At 42.8% G+C, this 22,179-nt stretch overlaps 1 protein-coding gene across 4 annotated transcripts in view; it reads right to left on the bottom strand.

Moving 5' to 3' along the window:
- Positions 1 to 22,179, bottom strand: part of PRKAG2 (protein kinase AMP-activated non-catalytic subunit gamma 2) — a 2,090,293-nt gene that overhangs the window by 1,113,664 nt on the left and 954,450 nt on the right. The window lies entirely within an intron of this gene.

The following is a 22,179-nucleotide window of genomic DNA, read 5'->3' as shown; positions in this document are numbered from 1 at the left end:
ATCTAAATATTTGTCTTCGTCAACACCATCTAAACTCTGAAATAACAGTTAAATCAATGGCAAATTAATGCAAATTAATTGTTTCACAGCAGGAGGAAATAATGCATGGACATATAAGAAATAACAAGAGCAAAAACTAATAGAAATATACAACTTGCAATTATTTGAGTTGTGAAATACAGACAACATAACAGAAGATACATAATTAACAATCCACAAATATGCAATAGGACACCAACTAATACAGAAAAAGACAACAGAATACACCAACTATATTTTAGTAATTTTATTTTTTCTTTCCTTTTCATGCTTTTAACATTGGCAAAATTGTTATAAGAAAGATCATACAGATATGAAAAAGATAAGATGCCTTCAGAATGCGCATAAAGCAAAACAATTGTTTACATGAATCGCATAAATACAGAAATGCATAGTGTAAGGGAGGCATGGTATCACAAGTATGAAACCGACACGCTAGTTGCAAGTTTCAAAACCTTTATTAGATTCTTGGGATTTGGAAAAACTCCTACTTTGTCCTATGGCTAAAATGGGAGTAGTCTCTACCATCAAATAATAAAGAAAGCACAGTCCTAGTCAGTCTTTGTCAAATCAAAATGACCTAGACTAACAAAACCTAATGTGTGCCCTATCTCTTATACAAAAAGTGTGTAAACGGGAATATGTATGCAAATGAAAATCAGTGTTGTAACATATAAAGGATCAAGATGGCTGAGTCAGCTCTCCTCCCCATGTTGGACAGCACAGAGTAAGGTGGCCCCCGTAAACAGGATGACACACTCTGGGTCAGGTTATCAAAACAAGGCAGTTCAAAACGTGGATCGAGGTCCGCGCCGCCTTCCACATTAAAGTAACTTATTCCAGCTTTCCAAAAGTTTTTTCACAGTTCAACAGTGCCCTCAGTCGGGTGTGTACCTTCCAACCAAAAGTACCTGATTCAAAGTAGATCTCCCTCAGCCGGACTCGACCCTCGCAATCACAGCACTTGCACATCCCTTTGAGACAAAGTCACCCCCAGTCTACCCCTACTGAACAATAGTAGAGACAAATTAACCAAAGTTTGCAAATCTACAGCAAATCTACAGCATATAAACATCAAACACAACAAAATATGGTACTTTAGGAAAAATTGTTTTTGATCGACAACAGTTGTGGTGTATGCTTTATTATGTCCATGTAGCCTCATGTAAGTGGCGACTAAATTTGCTTCACATCACAACAGTGACCTGTGAGAAACCAGAAGGTGTCTCACCCACTAATCCCCGGGGAACTGTCATCCAGGTGGCCAGGACATGGCCATCGCTTTGGATCCAGTTCCTGGGGGTGGACCAGTGTGGAAGGATCACCTGGGTGAGGGGTGTTTGGGGAGTGGAAGTGGGACAACGGATGGAGAGACGCAGTATTCCCTTCCCGATAACATCTTTACCCCATCCTACCAAGTAGGATATTTAGGAACTGTACCCCCAACCCCTTTACAACACAAACACTTTCACACGGACAGCCAGCTATGAGGGAAAACAGACTAACACCCGAGCCATATACTTGACATGTCCCAATACAATGGTTGGGCGAGGTCAGGCAATAACTGACCATCACACACACCTGACTTCCATTAAGCTTCCCCAAATTGATAAAGGCAGAGCACGAGAGCACACTCTGAGCGAGGCAAGGCACACGAGGAAACAGTTATTCCGAGATGGCAGTTTAATGAGAGAAGAAAGACGACAAAACAGAAGGGGATCGCAAGGAGGGAAATTCCCTTGACCTTTTCGTCAAAGAACCATTACTTTCCTGAAACCTTGAGAATAGAAAGAATAAGACCAGGAAACCAGGATGAAGAATCCTCCATTGTGTGTCGGAGGTACCCAGGGCTCTCCCATGCCAATAATCAAGGCGGGGAGAAACGCCATCCACTGTGATACTGTCCTTGGCCCCAAGAACAAAGCACATGCAGTGAAATCAACACAGCCGGTGTGTTCGGGAGAACGATTGAAGACTGGCCTGTGTTGAAGCCAAGGTTGCAAACAGCAACATTGTATGGCGAGCACTGGAACGAACATTGTTAAAATGCGTGTGATAAAGGACGCAAGTAAAGTTGAACTGCTGATGAGTGATTGCACTTTTGAAGCAAGATACAATACCTTTGACAGAGTGGTCCGGCACCGGGTGAGTGCTCAGTCGAATGTCTCTGTAAGGCAGTGATCCCCAACGTGTAGCTCGCGAGCAACATGTTGCTCTCCTGACCCTAAAATGTTGCTCGCCCGTTGCTCTGGGTCATTGTGTGAAGGCTAAGAAGAAGGACATTCAGATATGAGACAACAATGGCAGTGTACCCTGAGCCAGAACTGTGCAGGAAGGCTAGCCAATCAGCCTACTCTATTTGACAGGCATGACATACTGTTAGGTATTGAGGCTTTAGCTGTGGAGGCATCAGTAGAGTGGACTGAGTGGTGGGGCAGGCCAGGTGGGTGCAGGGAGCAAGGGGGGCGGTTACAGAAATTAATCTCTTGGGGCTTCAGATGAGACAGTCCCCAGTGATTGAAGAGAACCTGAAGCACAGAAACTAAGCTGGCCTGGCCACCCATGTGAATACCCATGGTACTGCTCTGTAATCAGAAGTAAAAAGGACTCCCCACTGAATCCACCCTTATTCAGACAATTTCTGTTTTAGCACTCTAAAATGCATATGCCACTTGAAACTCTGGTACACTACGAGGTGCATCGCTGGCTGGATCAAGAATACAATCTACGAAGATAATGTTGCCGCCAACTGAGCCTTCCCCCATTGCACTCAGGTAGACCGCAAAGGGGTTAGTCGTCGAATAGTACGAAAAGAAGTAGGAAAATAAGTGACTTGAATGCCCAACTGTCAAGGAAGTTCCAATAAGATTCTTTTGTACATGTATGATTTGCGTTTGTTGCCAAAATGTAATTTTTTGGTCCAAAATGTTCTACAATAATTGCATAATCTTTGTAAAAACATTTTCATCTTCTGATTCTTCTTTCTAGTACGGAAGTGCATTAATGGGAAAAATAATTGAACCAAATGCCTGTGTTTGTGTTCTGGTGACAATTGCCAGCTTCTGTGCCTTTATACAGCTGGTGCCCACATATTGGGCAACTAAGTGGCATGCATGCTCAAACTTTCCTTCTTAAACAATTTGCTTATGCCAGTTTCTTTACATGTGAAGTTTGTGTTTGCGGGCCCCATGCCTCATAATTGGCACAAATGTTACATACTACTTGTAGTGCAGTGCCTGGTGGGAACATTCACATTGTATGATGCTTTGCTTATCTGGCATATGACTAATGGATTTCTAAGGGGAATGAGCTCCAAATTGTGCACACTTAATTAGTGTAGCTACCAATTGCAATTCACTTATGTTACTGAGAATAATTTCTTAGTGACATAGAAATTATTTTTACTTTAGTATAGTGTTTCTTGCTAGATTCTTCCTGCTTCTAAATTCTTTAAGAACGGATATTACCCAATGTAATGTAATGAATTAATCAACCTCAAGCAATGAATGGCTAAGTCGACCCTGCCACAGGTATGAACATGCGAAGGGCAGGCTGACCCCATGTCAAGGGAGTGCACTTAACAATTGAGGTATACAACCATAAACATATCATGTGTACAATATGAAGGAAGAATGCCACCCCTTCTGTAAAGTGGTCTTCAAAAGTTCCAGTTTGTGTACAATGTTACTGGCCCACTAGCATGCTTAAGAATGCACCACTTACAACTATATTTCCCAGGGGATTGCTTGGGGAAAGAGTACCCAAATCCATCAGAAATTGTTTTTTTTTATTCCTAATCACTTGTCTTCAATGCAACAGACCTTGAGTGCTTTAAAAAGCACTATTTTCCGCTAGATTTCTTAGGTGGATAACCCTCCCCTCACACAAAGCCTGGTTGAAATGATCTTTAAATTCTACCATATTCTGTCCAGTTTTACTCATCCTGTTCTCCTAAAAATGCCCAATTTGCCCCTAAAGATCCTGACAATCCCTTTGGAGGGATAGATGGGGCAGCACCTAAATAAGCCTTTATATTTTGGAGTAAATGCTACTGTTAAAACGTGCTTAAAAAACATTTACCATTAAATCGCTTGAACATTTCCTGGGAGAGAACTCCAAGCACTCAAATATTTTCATACATCCTGCAATGTTTTTGAATAATTTTGCTGGCCCAGTGCCTAGAAATGCACCGTTTGCCACTTAATTTACTAAAGATTGTATTTCTATAGCAGTTTAATGTCAAATGATGTTATGATTTGTTCCAATCATTTTACCACTGAATGCCGATAAATTGCATCAAAGTGCTGAAGTTGCTCACCATTTCATCTGACGCTCAAATGTTGCTCATTGCTAACAAAAGGTTGGGGACCTCTGCTGTAAGGTATCCAGCTGAGAATTGGCAAAGTGAAAGCGAGAAAGAGATCATATCACGAAGAGAGCAAGTAATTGTGAATCAAAGTAATCCTGTGATGAGTTGAGCAAAATCCTGAGCTCAATAATTTTTGAATTAAAGAAAGCTTGAAAAAGTAGATGAAGTTGGTCTGAAGCCGGCGGAGGGAGATCAATTTAAAGCTTTGTGTTAAAGTGGCTCTTAGCCCGGCAAAGGGGGACCCGGGGTGAAAAGTGAATCACCCGAGAAGGTTTTGTGTTAAAGTGGGTCTGAGCCCGGCAGAGGGGAACCCAGGGTGAATCGAAAATCACCCAAGATGGTGTACATGTGAAATCCTAAGAAGAAAGGAACTTTAATATTTGTTGGGTTGCAGCAGGCCTCTGAAATAAGAGACTTTGGGGCCTGATCATGACTTTGATAGCGCCGGATCACGAGTTCGGCGGTAATGTTATTCCCCATTCCCCATTGAGCCCATTCGGGAATGCCCCATTCCTCATTGGGCTCAATGGGGAAAATTTGCGCTCTCAACGCCAGTGGATTTCCTGCCGGCGGTAATAGCGCAAATTTTCGGCGGATTTCCCCCCAGCTCAGAGCTGGGGCGAAATCCGCTGAGTCCTGATTTGGCGGACCCTTAAATCCAGCAGTAATAGCGATACCACCGGATTTAAGGGTTACCGCCAAAGTCATGTCAGGCCCTTTGAATGGTAAAGAGACTTTCACATAGAAGGCCCTGATACTGAGATCTGCACTGCATCCTTGTGCTAGAGAAGCCATAGTCTGTGCTAAGCTCGAGTGTGCCGCCTTGTCCCGTGCTGAAAACGTGGGGAAGGGAGTTCAGTGGCTTGAATATCCTGACATATCATTTCTTGAACACTTTTATTTTTGCATAACATTGTTCCGCACACTATTTGTATTTAGAAGTAAAGATTGGCAATAGGATTATTAGTACAGGCCCTTTTATTTTGACAGACTCGACTAGGACTGCATTGTTATAATTATTTGATGGTCTTAGATTTAGGATTAGATAGGCGTTTTTCAAAACCCAATTGAAGTTCAATAAAAACCCTTGAACTGTGACCACTTGTGTCTGCTTTCCTTTTTGATACCATACCTTCCTTACAGACCACATGCAATGAGATACAATGAGATACCATAGCATGCGTGGCCCCTAGCTAGGGGTGGAGAGAGAGAAATGAAATTGAGTACAGACTGCTCACAATTGGCAAACATGCAGACATGAGTTGGACACAGAAATGCAGGTTTTTCTCAATTAAAAGTGAGCCTGACACTGGCATTGTGCTGATCAATATACACTATGTGATATTCCACATGAATTCTAGCCCACTTTGGACAGACCTTCTTTATCCTTTTCCTTTTTGTTATGGGATATCCCCCAGGATTAATTGTAGATTAATTGTAGTCAAAACTGCTATTTTGCAATTTAAAATCATAGCTGCATGCATTGCTGCACCAGACAACCCTCTACCTACTTCCCCCCTCTAGCAAACCCTTCCCCCTACCTTCAGTTGACTAGGATGCTGGACTTTAACTGCTGCCTTAAGTACAAGAACAATGAACTTGGAGCTAATGATGTATAAAATGTAAGTTGTATAGATTTTAATGAACATTTGCCTCATGTGAGGAACCTGAGGGCATCCTCACTTCTTTCCCCCCGGCATCCTCTGCTCAGGTGGCCATGGAAGGTCCATTGCTTATGGATCCCGACCCTGGGGGTGGATATGCGAGGGAAGATCACCTGGGTGGAGGGAACTTTGGGAGTGGAGAGAGGACGTCCTTGGATGAGTCATGGTATCACACATTCCCTTTTCACAATGCACCTTCTGTCCCAAAAGCCTTTGTGGGTTACTGACAACCTTTCCCCCTTTCTTCCTTTCAAAGTGGCCCTCAGGAATGGCAGTGTTATACTAGGATGAGGAAGAGATCAACTACGAGGGCACATCCTCATTTAGGCGGGTTAAACACATCAGCCTCCTCTTGTTAATATAGATAAATATCAGCCCAGTATCAAAATGAGAAGAAAACAACTGGTGGTTATGCAAGCTTCCAATTCATTCACACCACTTTGGTACTTAGATGAGGAAAAAAGCTTTGGAGGAGTTCAATTGTAATATCCAGGGATGTCCAGCTAATAGGTGGTCAGGCAATTAAAGTTAAGGACTCGCACCTGCAGTCATTTAACAAGTCCCAGTTGTATAACAGTGGTTACCACCCTGATGAGAGGGTTTATAGTACTGCTGTCCATTTTCCACAGCAGGACCCGTGGGACACTGAAGCCTCCCGATTGCTGCTGGTCTCTGAGAGAGCAAGAGGTGCTCTCAGTAGCTCCCGCAAGTTGTTGCAAAGCCACAAGACTGCCAAGGAGAATGTGAAATAAGCGTTGGCCAAAGATACAGGGTTGTGGGAGACACAAGTTGTGGCACAGCCAAAACGATTGGCAAGAAGAACGTGAAACAAATATTGGTCAAAGATACAGGAGCCTAAGGAACTAGAAGGTTAAAAGAGAAAACCTGTGTTGGCAAAAACCCAATGAATACAGAAGCATAACAAAGTACATAGGGTTATCGGTTGCGTGACCTGTAATAGGGGGACCGTGTGGTCTGACAACTGCTCCTAGACTGAGAAGTGGTAAATGAAGAAACAGAGTAACCTGTGTGAACTATTGAAAAATGTGGCTGATCAAAGACTTGAACTGATCTTGGTTTTGGAAGCTGAAAGAGCTGAATTCTTGGGGACCCTGAGACCTTAAACAGAGAAAAGCCTGGGTGACAAAGATGGTTTGGAATTGGTACTGTTTTTGGAATTGAGACTAGTAGATATGAATTAGTATTGCCCTTTTATTTCAAGCTGAAAGATTTGCACTTTTGGGGAAGGGAACCCTGAGACTTTGTGAAATGCGTGACCTCTTAAAGAAGACAACCCAGAGACTTTGTGAACTGTGTTGAACTCTTTTGGAAGGGAACCCTGAGGCCTTTTGAAACTGTTATGAACTTGGGGAGGGGGAAGCTGAATATAATTCCAGAGCTGGAAGAAGCTCAGAAATGTATTTTTGAACACCATTTATTTTGCTGCTGACATCCCTACACATTGTATACAGTTAGTAGTGAGGGCAAGTATAGGTTGTGGACACAGACAGACTTTTGATTTGCAAAAACCAACAAAATATGTCCCCACAGGTTGTAATCTATCAGTGATACGGTATACCTATTACCTATGCACACCTCATTTTCTCTAACCAAGAAAAGCAAAAAAGTTTTGCACAAAGCGGTTTCGAACTTAAATTAAAGGATCACTACTATCTGAGTAGACCACTCCTAGAAGGTGGCAACGACCATGCAGGAGAGGTTACAACCAATAGAAGCCTTGGTTACCCCTCAGCCAACAAATATGGAAGTTCAAACTATTCCAGTTTTTAATCTATCAGATATAACATTGTCCGACCAACAAATCCAGCTCCTCACAAAGGGCCTCTCTTTCGTCCGCACCAACAGGACGGATGGGTATTCCACGGAAGTTGAGATGAAACAATTCTTCAGAAAAGTTAGACTCAGTAATTCTTTCTGCGAACATGGGGAACGTGAAATCGTAACAGATACAGGGCTGACAGTTCACAAAGAAAATGTCCAATTTTAAAATTCTGGGGAGAACATGGGACATACGTTTCTTTTCTAACTGCAAAACAGCAAATGTAATATACTTTATCCAATGCCCATGTGGACTGAGATATGTGGGTCAGACCACAAGACCAGTTCACATAAGGATCAATGAACATCGATCTAGGATTATATGCAAGAACCAAGCACCAATGGTATCCCACTACGTTGCCTTTGCCCATTCCCCTGAAAACATCCAATGGTGGTGTTAAGATACTGTAAAAAAATAGCTCTAACCCCCAGAGAACATTGAATAACAAAGAATCCAGATGCATTCATCGTCTGCAGACCCTTTACAAACTGAGAGGACTTAATGAAGAAACTCCCTCCTATCAATTCCTACAGTGATCTTGGGCACCTTTAAAAATCAAGCCTTCCTTATGGTGTGAGCCAGTCCTGAATCCAGTGTCATTACACCATACCCATTTAGGGTCAAGCCACAACTTTTTAGTTCACCGCTCCTCAGAAAGGTTCTTGAACCCAAACTTTCCAACATGGCCTCTTCAGCGCCTTTCCATCTTTACTGACCAGGTGGCTTATTAGCCTTATCACTGAAGAACAGAAGATTGGCAGACTTGCATTTGCTTAGAGGGCAATCATGATACCCCGACTGCTAGAGGTTATTTGCCATTTCTACTTAACCTACTCTCCTGTCTTGTTCCACCACGCAGGCATCGGTATAGATTATCTCTCTTAGCCCTGCAGAGTTACAGGTCAGTACCTGAACTTTATTGGCCATACTGGGCAGCAACCATCACCATATAAGACAAGGTGTTATATTTTGTGATACATCCAAGTTTCTTTTGTTATATTACTGTTTTGTTCAATCAGAAGCAACTGAGGGACACTAGTATTGTAACATCAAGGCATACATAATATTGATAACATCTCCAATAGGTTTAGATGCTGATTATACTTTCTATTTGAACTGTTGTTTCACTCCAACATAGCGAATCTCTTGCAGGGTGTCTTTCCTTGTCCGGCCACTATCTAAACAATGGCGCACTTCCTCTAAAACGGATTGTGCAACCAGCTTCAAATCACTATAGTAACGTGGACATTCTGCCGCATGTTATTCAACTCGATGATCTACTACGAACATTATTCAAACCATGGCGCAACCCCTTTAACACAGGTCGCGCTACCGACTTTGAATCACGATAGCAACGTGGACAATCTGCCGCACGTTATTCAACTTGCTGATTTGTGCGGATAACACGGCAACGTTACACACCGTGCCTGATTACCTGAAGGCTCGCATGCCTGACTATAGCGGAGACAGCAACTCCACTTTCCCCCAGTAGTTCGGTAAGTACTAGGGCTGTACCGAATAGCATATTTAGTATTCGGCCGGATACCGAATAGTTTGTCAACTATTCGGCCGGAGCCGAATAGTGAGCCGAATAGTTTTTTTTTTTTAGGCCCCCCTATGCAATACAATCTCGGGCCACCGGCTTTGGCCCGGTGGCCCGACAAACACAACATTATTGCGGTGAGGCCGCGGGGGTTCCCTGTGGCCCCGCGGCCTCACCGTGCTCAAGGGGTGAGGCACATTTCACAGCGAGGCCGCCGGGGTCGGCAAAGTGCCCCGGCGGCCTCATGAGTCTGGGGGGGCCGCTCCTGTAGGAGCGGCCCCCCAATGCAAAATAAACGTCGGGCCACCGGCTTTGCACCGGTGGCCCGACAAACAGAACATTATTGCGGTGAGGCCGCGGGGGTTCCCTGAGGCCCCGCGGCCTCACCGTGATGAGGGGGTATGGGGGGGGGGCGTCACTTACCTGGTGATTGGGTCCGGGTGCTGGCATAGGAAGTGAGGGACGGGAAGAACTGTTCCCTTCCCTCGCTTCCTATTTCAACACGTTAGGCTGGTTCCTCTGTGGTCAGACTGCAGAAGCCAATAGGCAAACAGCTTGTTTGGCTTCTGCAGCCTGAACACTGTCAAACATTCTATGATTGGCTGTCATCTCCCAAACAGGGAGAGGGCAGCTAATCATAGAAAGTGGACTTCGGCTTCGAGTCCCTAAACAGAAACTATTCTGCCGAAGCCGGATAGCTGTATTTCAGCCGAACTTCGGCAGAATAGGGACTCGAAGCCGAAGTTCGGTACAGCCCTAGTAAGTACGTGTCTGTTGTAAATCAATGATTACAGCCTCTACTAAAGTCGCGGGCAGCACACAGTGATAGCGCACCTTTGACATGCCATCCTGCATGCGCTTTCTTTTTTAGATGCCCATACTGCAGCAAGCAGCCAGCGGCTATAGGGACACGAGCTAATATGAGAACACGCAGTCTTCTATGGCTACCATAGCCTGCAGCTCCAGGTACAGCCTTATTTTATGTGCTTTACCTTCTGGCCCTAATATATTGTATATCCCCTAGGTCTTTAGGAGACTAGAGGTAGACATATACATTTTGGTTTGATTTTTGTCTCTTTCAGGCACTTGGAGCGGGTACAGAATACATTTGCTGTAATGTACTCTGGTGTCTCCCAGTGAGCCGACACCACAGTATTACCATTTGGGACTGCTGGGCTTGGGTTCCAGCCATTTACTTACAACACTACTTGAGGTAAAGAATCTCCTTTGGATTTGGGCACACTTTGATGGCCTGTTGTCCTCTCATTAACTAATTTTCCAGCTCCTCACGTCTTACTCCACCTAGGTGACTTTGTCTTCATATGGGACTTGTTTCCCTACTGAAATCTCAGTGTGGTCTCTCCTATTTATATAATTATTTATATATTCATTTACTCTTTCACTTTGGATAATGAGCTATATATTTTTCTACTCTCCTTGAGCATGATTCTTTAGCGAATGTTCAATGATCACACATTGGGATTGGGTGTCTATCCTCGCTCCTCTTCTATTCTCAGTCGTCACACTGACTATCTGCTTCTATTTTGTCACTTCTTAGTCACCTATTTGTAGTAACACTGGGATGGAATTGGAATGCTTTTAGTCACTTATCAGCCATCTTTGGGCTGTATTTTACTTTTAAACCCCCCCCCTTTGTTTCTTTTCCTAGGGGTTAATGTCTTACACATCTGAACTTTGGTCCCGAGGAAGGCGTTTTCTGTTTAGATCTTCACACCGAAAAGTATTTGACCACACCTGGCTGACCCCTTTTGGCTCCCAGAGGTGGTGCGTGTGCCTGTATTAGTAAGGCCAGACCCCATACGTAGACACGAGCAGTACTGTAAGAAACGATTGGCAAGTGTGAACATACAAACTAAACTGACACCAGCCATCTATCTTCAAACCCTACAAGGAATAATAACTGGAAATTCTCCTTCTTTGGCACCCTTGGAATAAATATTTGTGGACTTCCATAACTGAAATAGGGTGGAAACTGAGTAATCCTATAACACATTTTTGACATAGGAGAAGAATTTAACTTCTGTGATACTCAGTGTTTTTGCTTAAATGGAAAGCTTTTTCCTTTCTCTTTTTTGTTTCTTCTAACTTTACAGCCTTTCTTGCTTTTGTCTCATTTGTTTTCAATTATTATTGTGCTTTATGGTTTATGATTTACTCAGATGCTGTTGGTTTGTTTGTAATATGTTATGCATTTAAAGTTGAGCCCACTCTAAGAAAACATTGCCAAATAGTTTGCAAAATATTGCTGAGGCTCATGTATAAAAGATTGTTTTATGTTTTTTTATTAAATAATGAAAAACATGTTTGAAGTCTATGGTTAGAATTTATTTCTAGTTAAGTGACCAAATTAAAGCAAATGATTTCTGATAATAACATTAATTGTATTATTATATGCATGTAAGATGTTAGTTTGTATGGATAGATAATACCAGCACACCATCTGGAATTAAGGAGTGGTCCACTCAGATAGTAGTGATCCTTTAATTTAAGTTGAAACAGCTTTGTGCAAAACTTTTTTGCTTTTCTTGGTTAGAGAAAATGAGGTGTGCATAGGTAATAGGTATACCACATCACCGATAGATTACAACCTGTGGGGACATATTTTGTTGGTTTTTGCTGATCCTTCCCCAGTCCTCTACAGAGTAGGGGATTTACCCTCCAGTACATAGACTTTTGATTTGAGCTTAATGACTCAGACTATCCTCAGTTTTCTTTAAGCAGGGAAATCCCACCTTAGCCTAGGCAAGTTAGGCCTTACTCCATACTGACATTTACGAAAAATAAAGCTTTTACTTGAATCTGTTGTCTGTGTCTTACTTCATGATGCTTTCACAATCAACAATGTCATAATGACTAGCAAACTCAATATGACAATTTACTTATTATGTTTTGACCATGTACCCACTGTGAAAGAGAAAATAAAGAAATGATTAAAGAAAATACAAAAAAAAGTAAATGGCATACAAAAATGAATATCTGCAAAACTAGAACTTCATGTGAAGCTTAACTTGTAGTTTCTATGCATAGAAATGTATCGTGTTGATGTATTTTATGTAATGGACTACTGGAAAAGCCAGAGTACATGGACTAATGTGTCTAAAAAATGTAGACATTTTAAGAGTGTAAATATATTATGTGGTGTGTTATAACATAATTAAGCAATATGACCCAAGTGGCCGGGGCTTTACCTGAGTCGGTAATGCCCCCGCTGCGAGGGCCATATTGCTTATAGTACCCCGGCCCGCAAGATCTGCGTGACCGGGTCACTAAAAGCTTTTTTTTCTGTCCCGAAACATTTTGGGACAAAAGAAAGAAAACAAAAAACCAAGAAACTGGCCGACGGGAAAGGGAAAACTGAGTCTGTTTTCCCTTTGATATTGATATTGATATTTTCTTTTATTGCGCTCGTACACAAGTGTTTCAGAGCGCGACAAGGCAAGGGAGGTGAACAGGGGAGAACAAAACAGAGATCTTACTAGACCCAGTGACATTGAGAATGTGCAAGTGCATGGGAGAGGGGGAGGGGGAAAGTGCATGGAAGGGGGAGAAGTGGAAAGTGCGAAGCAGAGGAGAAACAGTTAAATAATAATGAATAATAAATAATAAAGGCAACAAACAGTGGTAGTGCAGCCAGCAATTTGCAAGTGCTAGGTTTAAGGCAGCAGACAGGGTAGGTCTGATAAGTGCAGGAAGAAAAAGGGGGGGGTGTATGGCTACAGATACAAACCCCAGTGCAAGGGGCAATGCAGGAGGGTGGCAGGGTGAGCAGGTACTTGGGCCCGTAGGACAGACGGTGGCAAGTTGCGTGGTGCCAAGAGAGAACAGATCAGCAGGAGAGAGGGGGAGCGAAGGCAGAAGAAAAGAGGAAGGGCTTGAGGTGCTTCCGGAACCAGAAATGGTTCTCCTCAAGTTTTGGAGTGGCAGGGAAGCTGTTCCAGAGGGAAGCCCCCTGCTGAAGACAGAGATCTACCCCCAGCTCCATGGCGGACATTGGGAGTGAACGCACTGGGAACAATTCTGTTCCCAGCACGTCCGCTCCCGAAAAAAAGACAAGAAGGTAAGTGGGGTTGAGTTTGGCAGGGAGGAGGAAGGGAGGGAAAAAAATAAATTAAAAACTTACCTGGGTCCCCGGCGGGGCGGGGGACGATGGAAGCCTCCAGCCGTGTGGAGGCTCGGAGCCGGAATGGCCCCGCTTCAAGTCTCCACACGGTTGGAGGCTGCCATCATCCCACGCCGGGGACAAAGCAGGCATTAGGTAAGTGGGGTGGGTGCGGAGTTGGGAGGGAAGGTAGGAATACAAATAAAAAACATACCTGAGTCCCCGGCGGTGGGCGAAGGGAGCTTCTCAGCTGAGGAGAGGCTTGGAGCAGGGATGGCCCCGCTTCGAGCCTCCTCATTGGCTGAGGGGCTGCCAAGCACACCCGCTGGGGAAAAGGCGGCTGGAATCCCTGGTAAAGCCCCGGCGAGGGCGAATCAGAATGTTTCTTTCAGGTACTAATTTATGTTAATAGAAAAAACACATTGTAATGGATCTTGCTCCTTTTACATGGAGGAGTAATATACTCAAACAAAATCTCACAGAATCCATTGAAAGTTCAACATAGCACATACAGCCAATTGTTGTATCTGTTTCTCATTGTCTTGGACTCCACTTATGGGTTTTGGGCTCAGATATATAATTTATTTTATTTTATTTATTTATTTACATTTATAAAGCGCTCACACAGCCCGCAGGCATCGAGGCGCTGTTACAGGAATTGTTTGTTTTTCTTAGTTGCGTAATTGTGTTTTTTTTGTCTTAGTTACGTATTTATAACGCGCTTAAACACCCGGAGGTTTCTAAGTGCGGACCCGGGGATCGAACCTGTTGCTGCTTCGTGTCGTCTTGCTTCCAAGACGCGCACGCTGCCGCTGAGCTATCCTCCCGGCTGAGGGATGTCAGAGTAATAGCATTCACATGCAGCATGATTCGAAGGAGACATGAGGTCATGAAATACAGTAAATTGAAGTCAAATAAAGTTTAAAACAATCATGGAGAATATTATTGATATAATAATACATACCAGGAAAGATTACAATGAATAATGACATAATACATAAGTACATTAAAACAAAAGTAATTTATTTTCTTAGAGAAATAGTTCTTAATCAAATAAATTTCTGTTTATATGTTTTTTTTAAACTGTATATATTTTCTTAATGTAAGCAACTTGAAGTATGCTGGTAAAGTGGTTTCCCTGTCTTGGGACTTTTCTGCAGCTAATTGTATGTTATCATTGTTGAAATACCCATTTTGTTTGCCCGGAAGATGAACTTGAGGTCTCATTGTTATGATATGATATGGCATTTGTAATGTGCCTATACACAAGTGTTTCAAGGCACGACGAGGCATGGAAGGGGGAACAGAGGGAGGACAGAGACAACAATCTTACTAGGCCAAGTGACATTGAGATCGAGCAGGTGCAGGGGAGGCGGGAGGAGGAAAATGCCAGGGGGAAGGGGAGGGGGTAGTGCTGCACATGAGATCAAACCAATAACAAGAAGTACAGCCTGCAGGTGGCAGGTGCAAGGGTAGGTGTAGACAGCAGGTGTCAAAAAGTGCAGGTAGGGGGACTGTAGGGTTACAGATACAGAACCAAGTGCAAGGGTTGATGGCAGGCAGTGTGGGTGTGCAACTGGGCAGACAGGGACCTGGGCCTGAAATCAGAGGGTAGCCAGGTGACCAGTGCAGTATCAGACAGGAAATCAGCAAGGGTGAGGAAGAGAGAAGTCAGTACCAAAGAGGAAGATCTTGATGTGCTTCAGGGACCGGAGATGGTTCTCCTCAAGTTTCAGAGAGCTAGGGACGCTGTTCCAGAGGGAGGCCCCAGCCAAAGAAAGAGATCTATACACCAACTTGTTGCTTGAGGAAGGGACTGACCCTAAGGGAGTTGGAGGTGGAGGAGCGAAGAGCTTGAGTAGGAAGGTATTTGCAAATAGAGAGTTGGAGGTATTGAGGACCCAGGGCCCAGACGGCCTTGTGGACAATGCAGAGGGTCTTGAACTTAACCCTTGCAGCCACTGGGAGCCAATGCAGAGATTTCAGTGCTTAGAGATACGATCCCTGGGCTTGAGGCCAAGGACAAGTCTTGCAGTCCTGTTCTGGATGAGTTGCAGAGGGCGGAGAGTAAAAGCAGGCAGATTTAGAAAGAGGCTGTTGCAGTGGTCCAGCCTAGAGAGAACCAGAGCTCTAGAGACAGTGAGCTTCTGGGGGAAGGAGAGGAAAAGAAGAATACCTATGAGGAGGTGCAGTTGGTAGTTTGACTTCTTAGAGATGTCAGAGATGTGAGGAGAAAAGGAGAGTGTGAAGTCGAAGATGACCCTGAGGTTCTTAGCCGCACAGGTGGGAGCAGGAAGAGGGCAAGGGAGGCCGGCCAGGGAGTGACAGGAAAGGAGAATTTAGGTGTGCCGATGAGGAGAATCTCCATCTTACTGGCATTAAAGCAGAGATTGTTGGCAGCACACCACTCCTGGATAGTAGACAGACAGTCAGAGATGAGAGAAGGAGAAGAAATGGCAGAGGGGAGCCTGAAAAGGAGCTGAGTGTCATCCGCATAGCACTGAAAGTTGGAGTAGAGAGCGGCAATGCGTTGGGCGAGAGGTGCCAGGTAGTGGTTGAACAGCCAGGGAGAGAGGTTAGACCCCTGGGGAACCTGTTGTATGCATAAGACAACAGCTGCCTCTAACAGTGATAACATGAAATACACATTTTGTTTGCCTGGAAGATGAACTTGAAATCTCAGTGTTGTATACGTAAGGCAACAACTCCCTCTAGAAGTGATAACAGGCGAAGTGGGCAGGGCGGCTTTGGACAAACAAACATCTGACCTTTTATTATATCACTAAGACGCAATCGGCCAGGCCCACCAGAACACCATAGTCCCATAGATTGGTCCAACCTAAGGTCAAACGCTCCAAAGCCGGATGGCTGAGTTTCACATACATTGCTGCTTAACAACGGAACTATCTCCCTCCTGCCGTGAGGGCCGAAGAGTCGTACTGGGCCTTCCGTAGAGCCCTCAAAACTTGACTGTTTGCTTAATATGGTGTCCTCTGCCCTGATGCTCTAGCCAGGAGCTTCACTTCTGTATGTAATCTGGCTGTGTAACCACTTTTTATGTTCACATCTACCTTGTATGTAATGTCCACTACCTGTAACAGCGCCACAATGCCCTCGGGTTTTGTGCACTTTATAAATGAAAACAATAAAAAATATGCATATGATGTTCACAAATTAGTGAATGACACAAGTATATAATGCAGTCCTTTTTCTGTTTTCACTACCAAAATAATCTTACTAAGTCCTTATGGATGGAACACATGGTTGTGGTGACAATGGGATGCTTGCTATTCTGCCCTTAGTACTGAGGTATTGTGTGCATGAGACTTCATTGCCCCCCTTTTTTGCATGCATAATGGCTGGGAGCACAAAGGCATTTCTGCAACCATCTATTACCCCGGCTCAAGTTACAGAACAAGGGCACCACCCATCACTACAGGACCCAACACTACCTTTTCTGAGCCACTTGCACAATGAACTGCTATTTTAACTAAATACTTTTTATAACTAACACCATCTTAAATATGAAATGGTAGCTGTAAAACCTTATCTTATCTAATCTAATCTAATATATTATTGATTAAAATCTTGATTGAAAGCCGATAGATGCAGTTTTGTATTTTACTAGCATGGGAGCAAGTGCACACATATAAGTAATAACTTGATAACCAATTACCAGACAAGCAAATATGGATTGTGAACTATAGACAATAAAGGAGAAGGTACATAATAAACAATTACCAAATATGCAAGGTGATACTTAACAACTACTAATAGGGAAAGCTAACAGGAAACACCAACTACAGTTTAATAATGTTATGTTCTCTTTCTTGCTCCTTCACTTGTTCCATTGCACTAGCAAAACTATTATAAGACAAATCACAGGTATATGAAAAGAAAAAGCAGATGCCTTGCGATAGCATGGAACATGAGACATGTGTCGACATATGAATCGTAAAAGAGAAAGATCTATTGTATGACCAGCGTTGTGTGCAACAGAGTATACTTTATTAGTAAATCAGTCACTGGTCCATCATGTAATGGGTTGTTTTGTATTTGTATTATGTGGAGCTATTTTATTCTCATTATTTGTTTTTGGTGATAGTGGGGTCTATTCTTTCTCATAATGCACTCCAGCAACCTTGACACACACCCTTTCCATTGAGCACTGGCAGGTATTGTGTTATGATCTGTGCACATGTGCATGGATTGAGTTGTTTTTAGAATTTGTATTTTTCCATATATGGCTGGTTTGAATGCATCATGTGTTGATGATCATCATTGTATTATTATTATTAAAATGATTTGTTTTTATTCTTTTGTTCTTGTTCTGGGACTCGGCTGGTGTACTTTCCTTTAATGACCTTATGAGTGAGTTGTGATTCATTGTTTCCTTTTCCATCCCATGCGACAGCAACGCTCTTGTTGCCACAATGTTGTGTGGCTAGACATGTGTAGACACCCAAGCTAACTGGACAATACATGGTTTTGCTTAAATCAAAGCCATCACATGTGTATGTGGAAAAAGTCATAAGAAATAGAACCAATGCTGATAATTCCAAAATAATTAGGATTTACGTTTCTTCTGCCAGCGCAGGCATCCTTATGCGAAACAGCTTCTTTTGCCAAACAGAGTGCTCTACATAGAGAAATCCTAGGCTATGAACTATTGTTTATCCTTTTCTTTAGGCTTTCTGCTAAGTGTGTGGCATGCCCAATTTTGCAGATCTCTCAGACTTAACCTGGACAACTTGATTGCTCAGATGCTGTGTTATCTCTGAACATGCTGCAGCTCCTGGAACACTGGCCCCTTCCTCTCCACCCCCTCCCAGTGTGGGTTCTCAAGGTTCTGTCTTTGGCCTTCTCCTATGCACACTATGCATAATTTCTCTCTGCAAACTCATCTTGTCCTTTGCCTTCTTGTCTGATCTTCTTACCTGTGATACTCATATCATCTTTTCCTTCTTTCCCTTCGCCACTAATCCTGTTCCATCACTAACTTATGTTGCCTGCTGCTTAGCTCCTCACAAACAGAAGTCATTGTTCTCCCTACTGCCAATGCAATTGTCCTCCCATATTTCCTGTACCTCTCATCTTCTCACTCCATAATCCAGGGCTCGCAACATATGGATCCTATTCAACAGTGATCTGAAATATCATCAATTCATTACCTCTTTTACAAGAGCTGCCCGACCTGCCTAACATCACTAAAATCCCTTCGTGCCTCACCTTTAACCCTACAAAAACCCTGATCTCCACTCTAGTCCTCAACAGCTAGCCTACTGCTGCAGCCTGCTCCTCGGACTCTGACCCTATTTGTTTCCCCTTCTCAAAAAAGGTTTGTAACTTTTGTGTCTGAATGTTCTTCAATCTCCCTCCTTCCCCAGCCACCTATACTCGCTTTTGATGTTCCTTTATCCAGCATTTAAATCTACCTTTGGATTTACCCATCTCACCTTGTTGATTCTGGCTCACTCTTTCAGATTCCAAGCCCTTCTCAACCTTGCCACTCCTTTTGCAGCCTCTATTTTTCACTCATTCGCCCACCTAGACCCCAGCACTGGAACTGGCTGCCCTCTGAGTTTAAGACTGTCCCCTCCATGGCAGACTTCAAAATTATCTTCAAAACCCAACGACTATCTCTTTAAGCAGCCCCTCACAACCGCAGTGGCATACCATCCCTCTCACACTATTTACTAGTCCAACTTTAATTGGGAGTAATTATAATTGTTTTTTTATATGGGCTTAATACCTAAGAGGTCTCTAAGCGCAGACCTGGGATTTGAACCTATGTTGATCTGCGTCATCTTGCTTCCAAGACAAGCACGTTGCCACTGAGCTATACTACCCGAGTAAATACAGTAAATGTAAGTTTCATAATAGATGTATGCCTATTAGTTTGTGTAACCTGTGGGTAAAATATTGCCCTAGAATGTCAGAGATAAAGAGGCCATGCAAAACCATACTATAAGAATGAAACTGGCTACTGGTGCTACCCATTGAAAGATGCAGGCTAATTAAAAAAACATTGGTTTTCGACATAAGGCCTATTGAAATATGAAAAGGGCCTCCCTCAAATTTAGTAAAATGGAAAGGCACTGAGTTGAAGGAGAGTGTGCCTTAGAACTGTAATATTGTTAACTGTGTCCAATGGAGTCAAACAAAACAAAAACATGTGGTGCTGCAGATGCTGACTTCGTGTAAATTGGGAAAAGACACTTTTGACAGATTTAAAACTGCAGCACTGCACATGAAAAGAAAAGATACACTGAAATACTGTGCATTTAGAAGATAAAAAGGAGGAATGGTGCCTTACATTTAAGAAATAAAGCCGAGTGACAGATTGCGTTTATCAGGAATAAAGAGACTTATTTCATTACATAAAATTACAACCATTAAAGGGAAAGGCCTATTTCATTTTGTGTAAAAGTGAACACTGGTTTCTTATGTAACTATGGCCTATATATATTTTGTGAATAATACCAAAAGTTAACTTAGATCTGTTCAAACAGTATGTAAAGAACGGTTGTATTGTGAACAATAGGCCCAGGTGCAGTACTGAAAGTTACATGTACACACATTTTATTAATGTAAAATGCTAGCCTTTCAGAACTGTGGATGCAACTTGTTTTTCTCTCCAAGCTGAATGATAACTCAGGGACCATTGGTGGGGTACATTAGCAGCACAGGCCTGGAGTTTCAGTTAAAAATACAAAGAAATGTTGGGAGTGAGATCAGCATTGCGGTTGTACAGATAACACGGCAAGCTGCATTGACCTTTAGGTCAAACCTCCACATTAACTGTCCTTTAGCTTCACACAGGGACTTTTGAAGCCAAGGAGGAGAGGGGAGAATAACATGAGCCAGGTAGATGTCCTGGTCATGTGACAATGGAGAACTGGAACTTAACAAAAGGTGGGGGCTATTGTGAAACTGAGAAGTACATGTGAAGCATTGGCTGATTAACATAGGATTACATTTTCCTTAATAAAAAGAGCATTGTGCGTCCCACCGAGCTCATTCTGGACACATATTAAAGGGGATAGGAAGCCTGTCAGTACCATGTAAATATTAATTATTTGTGATATATACAATTTGAGGTATGAAAAAGATTATGATTATGGCATTCTCATAATTCCAAGGAACTGGAAAATTGGTGGAGTGTTAGATTGTGCAATTAAGTTGCAAATTGTGGAGTGTCATATTGTTCACTAGTGCAGCACAGTAGCAAATTGCGAAAAACTGTAGTTCCTCCCAGGAGGGGCATGCTGAAATAAGATTAGTATTTTCTGACTCACCATAAAATATAGAATTAAAAAATATATATGTACCTGCAGTTATCTGAAAAATTAAGGTGGCTTCCATGTTGTGACATTTTAAGAACACTGAAAAGGTAAACCCACCTGTCATTTTGCGATGATGAATCTTTCTCCTCCCTCAGCCTCCATCATCCACACCTCTCAACTCCTTTTCCTATCAGCAGGCAGTAGGCATATTGGGAGTAGGGAGGGAGAGAGCTAGCCAATCCGTATTGTGGGAATTATTATAATATGTGAGTGTCATCAGCCCTATAAGAAATCAGTTTTGAGAGGGTTTTTTTCCACTCTATTCCTGTATGTAGTCTACTTCTGGACTCTTGCAAGGAACAACTACCAGAGAGGCAAGGAGAGCTACCAAGGCCATCAGAGTAAACCTTGCCAGGAGGAAAGCTGTTTACCTGGAAAGGCCTTAAACCTTGCATAGGAGACAGAGATTGGGAAATCTAGAAGCTAGCTGTGCCTGCCAGTTGAGGAGCCAGAGGAGGACTGGGTGTTGGGGACTATCCTTGACCAAAGCCTTTGACCAGATATGTGCTGTCATCATAGGAACCCCACTGTTTCCCTGAGTGCCCAATAACTAAGGTCTCCCATGTAAGTAGACTGATTCAGATGACAACAAAAGAGTGGGGGGAATCTTCCAGCCTTAATCCCCTTCTTGCACAGTGGGTAGAGGCAGTGAAACTGGGTTGACCCTTTGCACATTTTATTAAATATAACTCAAAGTAATTCCCCCATAGAAAACCACCCTATCCATTTAAATTGAATTGTTTGGGAACTGCCTGCCTTAATACTTTTCATTAAATTGTGGGGAGGGGGTGAAACTGTGTAGACCCTTTGCACATTTAATTAAATTAAAATCAATTAATTCGCATATAGAAAAATCATGCGATGAGTGTTGTTAGAGTTCAAAAACTAACAAAGTTCATGCCCAATGTGTTAGAGCCGGTATAGACAATAAGTACTTGGGTGACTATTTTACTGAAACCCCTGACTTCTGTATAGAAGGGGGTGTCCTTAATCCACAAAAGAAGTCACTCTAAAACTCTGCCTTTCATGTGAATGTAGAGTGTGTAAAACAAATATTCCCATTAATTTCAAACAAAAATACCAAAGCATTGCATTTCCCTTGTAAGAGTGCTGCAAACTGAAATTTCCCATTTATTCTCAAACCATAACCCCAAAAGCCTTGCATTTAAATGTATTGTGTGTTGAAAATCGTTTTTTCCCAGAGAATTCATTCCCAAGCCTTGCCATTCGAATAAAAAGCCAAAACGATATTCCCATT

Source organism: Ambystoma mexicanum, chromosome 2q (genome assembly GCF_040938575.1).
Source record: "Ambystoma mexicanum isolate Mex_15411 chromosome 2q, UKY_AmexF1_1, whole genome shotgun sequence".
Classification (NCBI taxonomy): domain Eukaryota; kingdom Metazoa; phylum Chordata; class Amphibia; order Caudata; family Ambystomatidae; genus Ambystoma; species Ambystoma mexicanum.
Note: the sequence above shows the minus strand (reverse complement) of the source record. Positions and strands in the feature narration are given on the sequence as shown.